Below are 14,639 nucleotides of genomic sequence, written 5' to 3'. Positions count from 1 at the left end.
GATATGGTAACTAATCTAGAGCCTAAATGAGGACAATCTCACCTTTGAGACATGGGAGATTTAGTACCACCAGGAAATCCCTGATTGTTGGAGTAGAGATGGACATTTTGAGCATTTGGAGAACTAGGATACCACCTTTGGTGCCCCAAACTAGATTTTGGGGTCCATAGAGGGATTTTGACATAGATTTGAGGGCCAACCCTCACATCATATTTTTTAGAGGCTTCTACACCACTCAGGGCACCTTGGAGCCTCAATGCATGCCACATGGAACTCAATGAATTGATGACATCAACCTTTCTAGGCCTTACAACTCATATGTGTGGGCTAATAACTTGATTTCTGTCTAAGTGGTGGGTTGGATTGTAACCTAATGCATTAGTATGATTTTACTTGGGACTTAGGCTGGGTTGGTTGTCTAAGCTTGTGGGTTAGCTGTCTAAGCTGGTGGGTTGGATTGTAACATATAAATTGATCTATATGTTGATGAAAAATCAATTGATGAATCTTTATGAATAGGTTTGCACCAAATAAGATGTTCAAGCCCAAGTCTAGACCCTCTAGATGCAAGACCACTATTTACAACCAAGGTTGGGGCCCCAAATTTCAAACCAAGGGTGCAATCCCAACCTAGAGATGCTTAGAAGAAGAGGATGGACAAGTCCCAACACATGCGCTCTTAAGGGAATAGCACAAAAGCATGAACTCACATTTTGATTCACTCTCATCTCACCAATAAGATATGGGTTATCACTCATAGACTATGTAAAATGCAACAATGGATTGGAGATAACATAGAGGCATTAAATGAATGGACTACAACTAGAACATAAGACAAAAATTTGGTTCTATAGGTGATCTGCTCCATTTGGCTAGCTAAAAGAAATGGTGTACTCCAAAATAAACCTCCAAATGTTTTCAAGGTTTTCTACATGTTGAAGACAAGCATTAAATTATCATGCACCTCACCAAAGACAAGGCTTCATTGCACTATCATACCTTTGAAATACAATTCTAAAATTTCTAGAGGATATTTTGATGGTGCCTCTCAAGGGAACACAGGACTCAAAAACACTAGAGAATGACTCTTAATACCCTCTAGTGAGACATTATCTTTCAAACATAGACTTGTAAGTGCCACCAACAATAGAGCATAGTTCATCGTAGTGTGCACACTTCTTGATATCGCTTGGTAGATATGGGCACGCATAAGTGGTTCTAGGTTTGATTTCGGGTGACTCCACATTTATTAATATTTTCCATCAAACAAGAGTAAGAACTGCATGCAATATTTTTTCCAAATTCCATCCTAATCTCTTACTCATATATACAAGGAGCTTAACAATGAAGCATAACAACTAGCAGTTCATGTTGTGATAGTTCCACTAGGTTACAGATCGAGAGCACATTGGAGGGTCTCTCCCTTCCATGTACCATAGTCCTATTTTGACTCTACGAATAGAAGTGAAGCTATATATTTAAGCAGCCCCTCCCAAATACATGTATTACCATGGTCTCTTGTTGACTATTTCAATGTAGGGGGTGTTCTTTTCACTAAATAAACATCCTTTTCAACAAAAATATGGATGAAATACTTCATGTAATGTACATCTACTATGATAAAAACTCTGGAAAATATGGGACCAATGAAAAGTTACTATTTTACACTCATACAGGCTAAAAATCCATATATAGGTACTCCCTCTATAAAAAAGATGATTAAGTTGTTCTTTTGGGGAAAAAGAGCCACGTGGTGGCAATGTCATTGTGCTTGTTTTTCTTTATAGATTTTATTTTTTAGCATTGTGCATGGAGATCCAACAAGAGCCACATGGTGGCAATGTCACTACTTTTTTGTATAAATGTATTTTCTGCATGTAAGTTTGTGACATACAAAAGGTTCTAAATTTTTAATATGAAAGGGGAGAAATTGCATCCCTAACCATCAACCTATAGTTAACTTTGGAGACCCATTTTTTTTTGCAAAAATTGTGATGTACAGTCGAGAATAATAGCATAAAGCAATCTTATATGTCACACAATGTTATGTTCAAATATATAGCCAAAACCTTAACAACTGGAGCAATAAGTATTGGCTCTAGTTCTTGATGAATCGAATCAGGTGAAAAAAAGAACAACGGATAAAATCGATTGTGAATTTGATGGAGAAAATATTTTTGAATCTGAGAACAACCCACTTTTGATATCAAGTTTAAACATCCTGGTCTAAGTAGTGATTCTGTTTTATAATTGGAGCAGGTTCTAAGACCAAGCCTTTCCATCCTCTTAATACACATCATACCCACATAAATGAAAAATAGGCATTATTCAACTAAAAACTAATTGTTGTGAAAGGACTAAATTTCAACATTGCCAAAGAAACTCAATATTCAGGTTGATTCAATTTTCCATTATGAGCCTAGTTGTTCAGAGTAACAACTTAGCATTAACAAAACTACTATTTCGAACACTGCATACAAGCATTGAAAATTACATACCAAACTAGATCTATATGGGCGAAGTCTCATAAAATAATGCAAAAATATAAAATTATTTAAGGGGGTGCCAAAAATGATAAATATAGATACCAACTGATAAACTTATAGTAGTTTCCATTAACTATGTCTTAGGTACCCAATTTTTGGCTCCCAAAAATTCTGAGACCAAACCTTTCCAGCTTCTAAATACATTATACTCAATCTGGCCTCAAAGGATCAATGCATTTTAATTTCATAGAATAAATTAGCTCACCTTTGTAACATGACCAGTTAAAAGACTCAAATAACTGATAAGAAGGGCTAAAGTTCTATGATATTTTAATATTTTTCTTCCTTGCATCAAGCTTTTTCTTATCAATGGGAACTTTGGTAGAAGCTAGATCCTTCTTCTTATTTACTGTTAATGCACCAACTCCTATATCTTCTATTGAAGCAACATTTATGCTTAGATCTTGAATATTATTCTCCTATTTGTTGTGCATGGTACAAGTGGGATAGGAGAGGTCACAAGGGTATTTTTTGGGCCTTCATTTAAAGTAGTAGACTTTGAAATTGCCACTTTACTCTTCAATTTGGGCTTCAAAGCGTGAATTATTGTATAGAGCTTGCAATATAAACCCATATCAATATATTTTGTTTGTAACATAAGCACATCGTACCTCTTAGAAACAAATATTTGGAAAGAAGAGAAATAAATCAGGTTGTATAATTAACTAGGCACACAAGTTTGTTTGCATTTTTTATGATACCCTTTTTAGAAGAGTTGACTAGATCCACAACATGTCTCAACAATTTACATATTACATATTACTAATATTACTATTGGCATATGAAGATCCACGTAGACAATTACCAAAGGCACACTCGCATAAGAAGACCCACGTAGACGATTACCAAAGGCGTGCTTGCATAAGAAGACCCACGTAGACGAGTACCAAAGGCATATGTGTAGAGACATGTGCAGGTGTGTGGATCTGGACCCATTAAGAACCTCTCACACTATTATTTATGTTATTGATAAAGAAAAATTTGTCACAAGGAAAACAAGTGAACGAGGCTAGAAAACCCAGTTAACAAGCCCAAGCTACAAGTTATCAGATACAAGTGAAAGAAAGAAAGAAGACCCTAAGAAAGGGTGACCCACAAGTGTTAACCCTAGAAAAGGGATATGCGCTACTCAACATTAGATAGTGCAGGAAGATGTAGACAGAGATGTAGAGAGAATACAACCAGTGAAGAACCTAATAAATCTAATGTGTAGACAAAACTTAAGAGTGAAATTAAAGGAAAATGTGAAGAAGTTATGGACCCTGCTCACTAGGGGAAATGTTAGTAGAAACTATACTTAAAGCATGGTTAGCTTTACAAGGGGAAATGTCCAGAATTATGTCAATAACTACAAAATTGAGATTTGAAGATTAGTACTCATTTCCTCTGACAGGGGTATGTTCAACGTTTCAATTATTTACCAGTACCCCAATCACTTTGTTAATATCGAATTTAATATCCTCGTACCATTTTCTCAAAGGATGGAGAGAAATATTAGGGTTAACCATATATATCCCAAAATTATATGAATAAAATGTAATCATGTAAATATTTTCTAGATATAGATGAAAACATACAACATACTTGACATGCTTTGCATATGCTTCATAGTGTTCCATGAGCATCTTGTCAGTCTGTTCATTCAAAGTAGACTCTGGGAATGGTTCGACAAGTAGGCATCTTATAACCTACAACAGTAATCCAAAGTTTATAAAGGGAAATAAATTACTATTGTTTATGGAAAAAATCATATACTTCCGTCCCTGTAACTAAGATCCAAGAATGCATACAAACTACATGAATGTCCATGCCAATTTACTGCCGTAGAGTTGATAAAAAGAGGAGTTTAAAGAATAATACAAGGTGTGTTAACTATGCAACAAATAACAATAATTTTTTTTCCAATAAAGTTTCTTCTTCTTCACATGAAGTCCAGTCAGCTCTCACTATGTAGTGCACACAGATCACGTCAAAGGTAACATCTTGAATACATTTTTAAAATTCACTTCTAAATCTTAGAACCACAAGTAGTTCATCCCTAAGTTTCTTGGTCAATTACTTATAGAAGGTTAAAAGTGGCTACTAAAAACCGATCCACAAGTTGAGCAAAATCCATTGTGTTTTGTGCTCATGTGCAACATCAGTTTTCAAATATCATTTAAGTAGTATGCAACAAGTGAAAATCTTGTAGCTCACATTTAATCGAACCAATTAACACACTACACTACCATTCAAATAGCTTATGTGCATCTTCAATTTCCAAATATCTTTTAAGAAAAAAATATGCAACAATCACAATTGTGTCCAGCCAAATGTAACACCCTACAATTCTTACCAAACATTATGATAAATAATCTAAATTGATTAGTGGATGAACACATACAAGAAGAACATGTCACAGTCCAAGGGTTGGATTCCAATCCTTCTTCAGGGTATTGTCACATATCTCTCCATTTCTTGCAATATTAGGGTGGAAGATTTTTGTGACAAAATACTTTACAGTCCAAGCCAATCATTACTATTGAAAGACGCAAAAGTTTATTTCTTAGTTTTTACAGTCATGCATCCCCCTTATATACTTGATGATTTAGATAAGCAGTAAGTAGAAAATAAAAAAGAATGACCTATAGGAAACTAAACATCTAAAGAAAACATAATATCCATTTAATAGATTGTAAATTGGATGAAGCATCATTATAAGGATAAAAAATTACCTCTGGGAGGAGAGTTTGGAAAATCAGGAGTTAAAACCAATTTCATTCGAAAACCACCAAATTCATATGGAGTGCTGATTTGGATTTAAACAGGAATGCAACAAATTATAGAGATAACCATAAATACAAAGATACAACAGAAATAATACTTCATTTCATTAATGTAAAATACTGAAATATGCTTACAAACAGAAATGGAAATAAACTAGCTAGGGCGATGGTAGCTTATATTTGAGGAGAGATGTGGTGGCTACATGCCTCTAAACTATCTTATAATGAGGCTTGAAGGCCTATTTATTGTTGAGAAAATAATGGAAAACCCTAAACATCCAAAACCCTTACCCTAGGAGATGAAGCACCAAACTATGGGCCATGTTTTGGGTAAATTGGTACATCAATTTCCCGGGGTCCTAACTTTGGCATACGATCTCTGTTTGACGCGTGCAATACCTCATTAGAAATATATATCTGAGGACTACAACTTTATGAAGATAAACGTCAGTCCATAGACCCATGTTGCTCCTAATTTTCCCAAAAAAAGTTGTTTAGGGCCTCAAAACGGCTTCGGAAGTTCAAGACTCGAAAAACTGCCAAAAATAGTAAATTGTGCTATAAATAAGGAAACTGAAAAACTGAAAGAAACAATGGTGGGGGTCCATGTGGAATTGGTGGGTGGCCACCAATATCTACTTGGATCATTCCTCCCCCCTTAGGAATCAATGGTCCCCATTGCGTTGAGTTCCTCCATGAGATGAGGAAACTTCTACTGAACTTGGTCCTTGGTGAGCCACTTGCCTTGGTGAAGGAGTTGGCCTACTTTGACAACTCGATATAGTTGGATCTTCTACTGGCGAGTGTGCTTGATCTGTGTTTCCATGATCTGAATAGTTGCAGCTTGTTCCATGCAATCTGGATTTAACTCTGTTGGTGTGAGCTATTCTGCAATGTCGGATGTGTCTAGTAATGGTGGAAGGTATGGCCGAAGGCAGTCCACATTGAACACTGGGTGCAAGCCAAGGAATGGGGGAATGTTGAGCTCAAATGAATTATCTCCCATAGACTTGGTAATGGTGTAAGGACCATATCAGAGTGGTATGAGTTTCTAATAGGCTCTGGTAAGTCATTCCTTTTGCAAATGCAACAAAACTTTGTCGCCCACCTTAAACTTGTGTGGCACCTGATGTTGATCATGTCGCTGCTTGTACTTGGCATTTGATTTATCCATAATGTTGTGGACATGCTGGCAGATATGTTGCATGTGCTCAATGAAGCTGTTTGCATTATCTGTTTTAGACTGTACATGAGATGAATTTGCCTGAGTAGTTGCAAATGGCATGGCCACATCAATGGTACATAGTGGCTGGAATTCCAAGCCCACCTGAAAAGGGTTGTGGCCAGTCGAGCTATGGAGAGCCCAGTTATAGTTGTTCTAAACATAGGGGAGGCTCTCATCCCATGTGCATGGATGATTTGAGTTGTACATGCACAGAATGTGTACGATCTTCCTGTTGACAACCTCTATTTGGCCATCAGTTTGGGGATGGAAGGCTGTGGACTTAGTGAGTTTGGTGTCCAGCATCGACTAGAGACTAGACCAAAATGTATTGAGGAACTTGCTATCCCGGTTTGAGATGATATACTGTGGGATCCCAAAGTGTACCCACACTCGTTCAAAGAAGAGTTTAGCAGTGGCTTCTGCTGTGATATTCTTCTTGCAGGCTACCATAATGGCCATATTTGAGAACCTGTCAACGACCACAAAAACACAGTATTTTCCATGCTTAGTAGAAGGAAGGCCTAACATGTAATCCATGGAGATGGATATCCAAGGACGACTAGGGGTAGGCAATGAAGTATAGAGGCCTTGCTTCTTGATCGTTAGTTGGCAATGGCGCAGGCAGTGCAGGATCTGATGTACTTTCCGACATCCTTTCAAAGATTCGGGCAATAGAAATATTTCTGCAGTAGTGCCACCATTTTCTTGACCCTCAAATGCCTAGCAGCCCAACTGTAATGTGCTTCCCAAATCATATTGGCACGCTCACTTGAAGGAACACAAAGGTGACTTAGGTGGCATAACAGGGCATCCTAGAGGTGAAAATCTAGAACATGTTGAACCTCCAAGAGTGTTTGGTATGTGCGGCTGAATTTTGGGTTGCTTTTGTAGAGAGGTGGCCAATCAGAAGTCTCGTGCCCATAAGAGTTGAGCATGGTGGTTAACGCCATGATCGATGGTCAACTGAGGCAATCTGCAACATTATTAGTGCTACCGTTCTTATACTTGATATTCAAATGGAACTGTTGCAGGTATGTGGACCACTTCTGATGGCGATCATTCTGCAACTTCCCTTGCTTTTGTATGAACTATAGGGGCTAGTGGTCTATGTGGATGACCATTTCCTTCCCCAAAATGTAATTCTTCCATTGTCTGCAGGCCTGCACAATGGAATACATCTCTTTGTCATAAGTGGGATACTTCCAGACTATGCCTGAAAATGCCTCACTGTGATATGCCACTCGATGCCCGTGTTGAGTAAGGACTGCCCCAATAGCATAGTCAGAGGCATCTTCCTCGATCTCAAATGGTTGTTGCAAGTTTGGTAATGCAAGCATCGGTGCCGAACAGAGGTGATGTTTCAACTCTGTGAATGCCATCTATTGAGATTCAGACCAAAATAATTTTGCTTTCGCTCCTCCCTTGGTGACTTGACTCAAGGGCCAAGTGATATGAGAAAATCCCAACACGAATTTGCGGTAGAAGTTGGCAAGACCTAGAAAGCCGCGGAGCTCTGTCAGATTGGTTCGAGATGGCCAATCCCGAATGACATGGATCTTGGCTAGATCCACATGCACCCCCTGTTCATCAATAATGTATCCCAAATACTAAACTTGGGTCATGCCAAAAGTGCATTTCTCCAAATTGGCACATAACTTGTGTTGCCGTAGTGTTTGGAGAACCTGTCGGATGTGGTGGAGGTGCTCTTCCTAGCTCTGGCTAAAGATCAAGATGTCATCCAAGTATACCACTACAAATGAGTTGGTGAATGGCTGCAAGATGTCATCCATTAGCCTCATGAAGGTTGCAGGAGCATTCGTCAACTTGAAAGGCATAACCAACTATTTGAAAAGGCCCTCCTTGGCTTTGAAGACAATCTTCCACACATCGAAGGGTTTGATTGGTACCTGGTGATATCCTGACTTCAAATCAATTTTGCAATATTTTCCCCCCTTCAGTTGGTCCAGAAGGTCATCAATCCATGGGAACAGGTACCTACTCTGCACAGTGATCTTGTTCAGCACCTGATAGTCAATACAGAGTCTCCACATCCTTCTTCTGTACCAACACGATCGGGCTCCCACAGGGCACTGAACTCAGTCAAATGTGAACTTTCTGGAGCAGCTCCTGAATCTGCCTCTTGATTTCATCGCTCTCTAGAATGAAGCACCGATAGATTGGTCCATTGGGCAGCGGTGCACCTAGGGTCAAATCGATGGAGTTCTTAACCTAACATTGTAGAGGAACCCCTACGAGAGAGGTGAAGATGTCCTCGTACTCCTCCATGACCTTGTCCATCTGTAGTTGTCGTGCGGAGGGGCCCTGTTTGGAGGTCGTGGCCACTATCTTCTTCTTTCCTTGAAGGCGTATCATCAGGAAAACAAATTTCCCAATTTTTGAAATGAGCTTACTGCATTGTTTTGCAGTAACCAAAGAGATGGCGGTAGGCGGTGCTACCTCCGGTATCTTGTACAACTTATTTCCCAAAGTAACAATAACAGAACAAGGCCTTGACTCATATACAACATGTCACTTCCACAAGTATGGTTGGCCTAATAGTACATCACAAACATCAAGGGTAGCAACATCACACAATACCTCATCTGTGAAGGGCTTGATGTTGTATGGAAGGTGACACTGTTGGCTCATGCAAAGATCTCGTCCTTGGTGAAGCCACCCAATGGTGTACGGTTGTGGATGTATTGTGGTCAGTAAGCCCAACCGCTTTAGGACCTCTACTGAAATGAGGTTCTTTTGGCTCCCGATGTCGACAATGAACTGTAGCAGGAGACCTTTACTCACATCTGGTAGTGGAAGAAGCGCTCCTCCTCCTCTGGATATTTGGGTTCCTCCTTCTCGATCTTCGTGGTGGAAACAGTGGCATTAGGCTTCGCATCGACAATATGCTTCCCTTTGTCATTCCCTTTATTAGGTTCTGACTTAGAGTCTGAACTTGCATATGATTCCAAATACTTTAGCTCGGCCATCATTGACTGCTTGGCCCGACACTCACTTTTGTTGTGAGTGGAGCTCTTATGGAACTCACACCACTTTCCTGTGTCCTTCTTCGGCTTCGCGGTGTTTTTCTTTTCTTGTCGCTTTGGTAGGTTGTCCTAGGCCACCCCACCTTGGCTTTGTCCTTTGTTTATTGGTTTGGGGGCGCCTTTCCCTTGCTTCAGATTTGTAGATCCAAAGTCTCACTTCTTTTGTTTAAACTTCTGCTCGATCTTGACAACATATCAGTATGTCATGCCAAGCGAGGAGATGTCCAGGAACTCCATCTCGTCCTAGATGTACTGTGTAAGCAGCCATGGTATTTGAGTACCAAATGTAGCTCAGAATCCTTGATACCCAACTTTGTGCAAAGGGTGTGGAAAATATTGGTAAACTCTGGCACGTCTTGGTCCCTTCCCTACCGCAGCGTGGTCCACTTTACGTATTTATACTCATAGATTTTGACAGGGTAATACTGCTCCTTGATGGAATTCTGAATGAATTCCAAGTGGGTGTGGCTAAAAAAAGTGAGGTCGTACTTTCATCCTTCTACTCGGAGTAGGTTTCCCACCAGTCCTTGACGTGGGGTGGCTTTGAGAAGAGCGAAAGTAATATTTTCCCGGCCGGAAAAATCATGAACAGAAAAATACTTTTCTAGCAAACTTAACCATTTATCTACAACATCTGCATCTATCTGACCCTCAAATATGGGAATGTCAAAGTTAACTTGTACCTTAAAGGGTGTGGTGCTTCCAGAGTAGTTGCTGGAAGTAGATGTGTCACCCCTAGGAAGCTGCTGAAGGATCTGGGCAAAGTTATCCATCATTGCATTCCTTTCTCACTCGAGGGCCTCTTCGAGCAATATTTTGATAGGATCTCCTGCCCCCTCGTCTTTCTTTTCATCCACCATGGGAGGCCGTCGGGATTTGCGAGGTTGGTCTTGCAAAGGTTCGACCAGTTTAAGCCCTAACTCCTTATATCCCGACCTCATTGGGGACATGCAAAGAAAAACAGAGAAAGAGCAGACCGCTCTGGTGCCACTGATCTAGATTTAAATAGGAACGCAACAAATTATAGAGATAACCATAAATACAGAGATACAACATAATTAATACTTCATTTCATTAATGTAAAATATTGAAATATGCTTACAAACAAAGATGTGGCAGCTACATGCCTCTGAACTGTCTTACAATGAGGCTCAAAGGCCTATTTATTGTTGAGAAAACAATGGAAAACCCTAAACATCCAAAACCCTAACCCTAGGAGATGAAGCGCCAAACTATGGGCCCCATTTTGGGTACATTGGTACATCAACTTCCCGGGGTCGTAACTTTGGAATACGATCTTCGTTTGACGCGCGCAATACCTCGTTAGAAAGATCTATTGGAGGACTACAACTTTGGGAAGAGCAACATCGGTCCATGTGCCCAAGTTTCTCCCAGTTTTACCAAAAAACGTCGTTTAGGGCCTCAAACGGCTCTGGAAGTTTAGGACCCGAAAAACTGCCAAAAATAGTAAATTGTGCTACAAATAAGGAAACTGAAAAACTAAAAGAAACAATGGTGGGGGCCCAAGTGGAATTGGCAGGTGGCCACCAATATCCACCTGGATCAAGTGCCAATTGCAGGAAAAAGCATTAGTAAATGTAAATATAGCTCATGTTCCAAAAATCTAGTAATAACCATGCAAAAAAATGAATTCAAATGCTTTAGTAAATGCAATATGAAAAGATGACGACTTTCTCAAGAATATAACATCCAAAATATGTTACATTGTTCTGGATTATTCTTTTAGAATGTACTTGGTCCTTCAATATCTACAATTGTGATTCAAAATTTGTCATCATTCACCACCACTTTTATACCTCCATGAGGTGATTAATCAAGACTCTTCAACTCCTTTGCAATTTCATTTATCACCTTGGGTGGGAGGTTCTCATTTTCATCCTGTAACACAAGACATATATGTATTTATGTATAAAAATCCACTTCAAAATGGAAAGCATCACAAAAACTTACACCTGACAGAAACCATATTAAATGATCATGAGAAACCCAAAATATAACAAACTACATGCAATGTTCACCACTGCCCAGGATGTGGGGGTTTTACATTCTGTAAATTGAAGACTAATCGGAACTCTACACCTTTAATTCTAGCAATTAGGAGATTAAAGGAAAATGGATTGTCTTGCAATGCCAAAGAAACAAAAATATTCCAAAAATCTATGTATTGGTAAAACAAAACAAAAACATTCACAATATGTCAATTACTAATAGTTATTTAAGTATAGGAAAATGGTAATAGAAAGCACAACAAGCTCCAGTAAGAGATGAAAGGCCCCAACTATTTACTGATGTAAGGTTTTTACTTTTGAAAGGAAAAGGGAATTCCTTGCAGTAGTAAAAAATAAACAAGTTTATGCCAAAAATCTACGCATTAAGAGAAAAAGGGATAGAAACATTCATAATATGCCAATTTAGTTGTAGGAAAACCTCTACAAGAGATAATTGAGTATATATAATGAGCTAAAAGGCCCCATCATCGATCAGCAATTTTAGGATTTCTACCATGTCCCACTGATACAATTGCCTGAAATTCAACCTATAGCAATGGCTGAAAACATCCACATGCTAATTTTGCATATGGAACCTCCCTATCTAATAGGTAAGAAGGAATTTCACAACTCCCATTTACCTTGAAGGCTTGATAATGACAACTTCAGTAAGGAATGTGGAAAGAAAAAGGAACAATTAATATAGTCAAGGAATAAAGACCACTGGCCATGACAAGATAAAGGGGTCAAATATTAATTTATGTCCATATTGACCAATTGTATCGGGGTGCAAAATGTGCACAACAGTAACATTTCTTGTATTATGACTTGTCACAATGACTGTGAATTTCCACCTACTGATCTTGGAAGAAAAATAAAACTCTAATCTTGCAGGTAAAATCAATTACAACAATTCTTTCTTAACTTTAAGGTTTCAACATGAAATATTCTTCATTAAATAATATGGAACCAATAATCACTGAGAGAAATAGACAACACAATCAAATGCAACTCGATTATAATAAAAGATTTTTCCACCTTGAAAACAGATAGGCATACTTTACTTACCATGAAATCAGAAGCAAAACAATTTCTTGCAACACATATAATGCTTGTCAAAATTTTTGAAAACCACAAAATTGGTTGTCCACATATTTGGTTGTCCTTTTTACAAAAAAAAAATACTCTTCTTAGGTTGTCTCTGCCTTCAATTGTCTTGTACGAGTAGATGATAAAAAATTGTCCAAAATTGTATCAATATTCACATACATGATCTCTTTCAAGTGGTTTATCTTCCAATCATACTTTATTTTCAACGGAAGGGAATATCTGCATACTTCAGAATCCATGGCTAAAATTTGTCAAATTTTGAGTCCATGTGCAACCTCCCCCCAAATAATGACAAACAGATAGTCATCTAGTTAACTCATTTCTCCTCCATTGTTTTGTTTTGTTAGAAAAACCATGAATTAAATCCAACATAATCAGGGTTAGTTTCAATGACACACGAGTATAGGGCTCTGCATTGTCTTTTCAAGGAATGAATCCTGAAAATTTGAACTCATGTGTACAACTTAACAAAGTGGGTGCAAAGAAGAGTTTTCGAGTCCGTGACCACCCAACTAATGTAGGTGATGATTCCACAAGAGTTGAAATGACGACCTTATAGAAAATCCCAAAACATAACCCATTAAAATTTAAAAGAAATACAAGAAGTTGTGCATTCTTCTACTTGTGAGAAATCTAAAGAAAGATAAAATGAATTTATGCAAACATAAGTTGTCTTGCCCGAAGTTCTCCATGAATGTAAGTTTACATTTGTGCATATGGATAATCAACAATCCCAGTAATTCACATAATTAAAAAAGCCCGGAATGCATATTTCATTGCACATATTTACAAATCTCTTAGAGATACGAGTCCCAAAAGATATTAGGAATGTATCTCTCTTTTAGACACAATTTCACTAGATCAAATTCAAAACTAAGTAGCAATCCAAAAAATCCCTCATTTACTGAATTGAATGCTCAAAGCCTCAATCAACAAAATTAACCCAATTCCATGATGTAAAATCCTATCCCACATGAAACCAAGGCCAAAATGACACAAATAGAGTCAATTCAGGGCGGCAAAGGGACCAAACTCCATACTTGAAACCCTCAAGAGATGCAAAACAAGATTCAACATTCAAGATTCATCGGATCTATTTTAGCTTGCAGTATGATTGTTCCCACTGCTTCCACTTGCTCCACTAACTGTAAATCTCACCCAAAAATAACCCCACTGTCGACAGGGTGAATATTTTAATGCCTTTCGTGGACGTTAGAGCACATTTCAATCCATTAAAGACATTTCCATCCTTTGTGCATCATTAACCTATAAATACTGGCCCATCAATTAATCATACCTCAAACAATAAACTCCTTTGGCAATGGCATCAAAATAGGCTGCCATGTGGATGTGCACCAATCCTTTATAATTGATTACAGAGTGGTTGTTCCACCATCACCAACAAAATGTTTAGCATAGGCTGCAACATTTGACCTGATAGAGATAAATAGATCACTAATTGTGTAAATATGTGGCATAATTGATTGATAAAAAAAAATCATGTTCTATGGGAAAGGACAAATGAATAAAACACAAGGTTTTCAACTAATTGTCCACCTACTAAACACATATTTTTTGTGGAATTGGCAGGATGTTGCCACTGCAGACTAAAGATTATCTTTGTCATTGTTTGGATCCTCATTGTACCTTTCATAGCAGCTCCCCCATTGAGAATCTCTGTAAACCTAGTTAGGTCAAACAAAACACTAAGAAATCCAATCTTTACTCTCATTTTGAATAAACATTCATCAAGCACACTCAATGCAAGAGTCTTACATCAACTGAAGTGTATTCTCAGGTAAAATGGAATTTAGTGGTCATGAATTTATAATACTGCAGTAGGACATGGTAGTATGACAGTGCATAACTCAAGATAAGGCAAAGTGTTTAGTATTCTTACACTGGATCATTTTACTCTGTCTTCAGGCCCTTGATCTCTC

General features: G+C 38.2%; 1 pseudogene; it reads right to left on the bottom strand.

Annotated features, from left to right (window-relative positions):
• Positions 1-2,806: 2,806 nt before the first annotated feature.
• Positions 2,807-14,639, bottom strand: part of LOC149260624 (ubiquitin-conjugating enzyme E2 22-like) — a 51,160-nt pseudogene continuing 39,327 nt past the window's right edge.

Source organism: Pinus tabuliformis, chromosome 6 (assembly GCF_031772625.1).
Source record: "Pinus tabuliformis cultivar Carrire ecotype Pingquan chromosome 6, CPIR1, whole genome shotgun sequence".
Classification (NCBI taxonomy): Eukaryota; Viridiplantae; Streptophyta; class Pinopsida; order Pinales; family Pinaceae; genus Pinus; species Pinus tabuliformis.
Note: the sequence above shows the minus strand (reverse complement) of the source record. Positions and strands in the feature narration are given on the sequence as shown.